The 2,492-nt window shown below is 41.1% G+C and overlaps 1 protein-coding gene across 4 annotated transcripts in view; it reads right to left on the bottom strand.

Annotated features, from left to right (window-relative positions):
• The window catches only part of nrxn3a (neurexin 3a), a 269,643-nt gene that overhangs the window by 217,647 nt on the left and 49,504 nt on the right, over nucleotides 1–2,492 (bottom strand). The gene's annotated exons all lie outside the window — the stretch shown is intronic.

The following is a 2,492-nucleotide window of genomic DNA, read 5'->3' as shown; positions in this document are numbered from 1 at the left end:
TATTTGACATCGACCCTGTTCAGCACCTTGGTCAACTGTTGTTGTTTTTAAATGTGCTATAGAAATAAAATTGATATTGACATTCACTTCATAACTACTAATTCTTTTCATTTCTGTGTTAGAAAAAAAGGTGAAATAAAGTACAGCAGCAGTATGTGTCAGACATTAGATGCTCAGTATCTCAGGACCCATCAGGTTCAGTTTTTACTCTCAGTCATGACAAATTTTCTCACTGATGTATCCTAAAAGCAGGTAATCCACCTAATCTTCATTAAGTCCCTAGTTCTCTCTGGGCTGCTTGAGTTCCCTGCTTCCACTCAGCAGTCGCCCGGCAGCTTGGCGAGAAGAGGGAGAGCCAGGAATGAATCTACACTGGGAACAGCTCCCATCGTGGAGGCTGTACATCACAATGGGGAAACAAGGCCTATCGGCCTCCAAGGTCACCAGTGCCTTTGCATGGATGCCTTGCTGAGTCACGTATCACAGCGCTGAGGAAATGGAGGGTGGCGGGGTGGTGTGCGAGAGCGTGACAGAGTTAGGAGGGGGAGGACACGGTGATACCTATAGATGAGAGAGCTTGAACACCAGTACTAAGAATGACTGAAAACACCATGTTTGCATACATTTCAACTAAATGAGTCCAAAATAGTGCCAGAAAATTTTAGAATTTCCATTGCAAGAAAACTTGTTGATAAGCAAACCAATCTTTTCCATTTTAGACATTCTATGTTCTTCCTTGGGTCACTATTTTCATTTACATAAGGCAATCTAGTAGTGAAATCGCCATGAAACTGCCATAAATGACCCCAGCTTACCTTTAGAGTCAAACTCAGGAGAATTGTATACATTTAAAGAAATGCACACTAACACACTAAGCTAAATAAGATTTAAAAAGTAAAAGTAGAAAAAGAAAAATTCAACAACAAAAAAATCATAAAATCAAAAATCCTCATCCAGTGGAATACAGTCAAAATAATAGAGACTCACAAACAGGACAAGTGAAACAGAAAAGATAAGAAACAAAGCATTAATATGGATGAGAGATAAAGCTTAACTATTGTGATGCATGATTAGCTTTCAACAGCTAAGACAAGATCCTGGATCAGAGCAGCTAGTGGATGTGAGAGGCCTGGAAGATGGGCCAAACAATCACACTGCAGACCATGTAATGCTTTATTAACAAATCGGAGCTCTCTTATATATTTGACTGGTAGTCAGCGCAGAGAGGGCTCCTCCTCCAGATTTTCTTTAATACTTTACATACCAGCCACTCATCTGCTGTTCTCATGTGTCCGCAGTGAAAGAAAGCTAAAAGAGAGGAAGTGAAGCACAAACATGTCTACCCTTGGAGCCCAACTTGTCAGTTAAATGCCACCCGGTCAATCAGCTGAGAAAAAGCAAAGCAGCTCTGCTGCCATCAATACAGAGAGAAGAGGACAGGCAGAGGCAGAACCCCTCCACTCCATCCTTTTCTTCATTTCCAACAGTGGCAGAGATAGATGAAGAAAAAAAGAAAAATACTAATCTTTCAATTCCAGATTCCCTGGCCTTTTGTCTCATTTGGCGTCAGCCTAAATGAGATGTAAATTCCATATTTGTGAGAGGTTAAGCAAAGGACTCAAAAGTCAAAGATGGAGGGAAAAATAGCTAAACAAAGACATTAAAACAAATACCTGTGATCAAAATTAATTAAATGGAAAAAAGACTCATCTAAGTGGTATTGACTGTCTTGTAAGGAGTCAGATTACTGTGTACTTCTCAGCTGGAAGCTTCTAGTTTGGAAAGCCTGAAACATGTATTGACTGTGAATAATTAAGCTCACGATAAGAGTTATTTCAGACCACACAAAAAGAGCAGAGGGGCCTGCCTCGATCCATTCATGTGCTGACTGCATGTTCACCAATTACTACCACAAAACAGCTATAATCACAGGATGTTCTGTGCTCGGGATTCATCAAATCACACTAAATCAAGTTTTTACATCAGCAAGTGAAAGTGCCTTTTATTTGGCCTGGAAGGAGGAAATACATTGGGGAAATGAGTAAAGAGTTTTTTTTAAATAGAAATCAATTTTGGTCTTGGTACAGCCAGCCATAGAGCTATTGAAACACAGTTCTGGCAAAATTCTCTGCACAAAAGGATGTGATATAAAACACCTGCCATTTTGTGATTGGGTGAAGAATAGGGGGCTCAGGAGGCCCCCATCCTCTCTATTGGCGTCCTTATCACTGCTAGCAGGGCCCATGCCATTAACCTGTGCCTCACTGGCTTAACCGTGCTTAGATTAGCTTCTGATTTAAAGCATGCACGCACACATGCACGGTACCATGACAAATGAATTTACACTGGACAGTTCAAAATTAGCTGGATCATTGCACAAAAGGGGGGTGGGGGGACAACAAAACCAAATGTGCTTTTCCGAAGCCTAACTGGGGCAGCTCACCAAATGTGAAAGAAGACTCACTGATGCCAGATCTTTGCGATAGGCTATT

This window comes from Etheostoma spectabile, chromosome 20 (genome assembly GCF_008692095.1).
Source record: "Etheostoma spectabile isolate EspeVRDwgs_2016 chromosome 20, UIUC_Espe_1.0, whole genome shotgun sequence".
Lineage (NCBI taxonomy): Eukaryota > Metazoa > Chordata > Actinopteri > Perciformes > Percidae > Etheostoma > Etheostoma spectabile.
The sequence above is the reverse complement of the archived record's forward strand: the minus strand, read 5'-3'. Positions and strand labels throughout refer to the sequence as shown.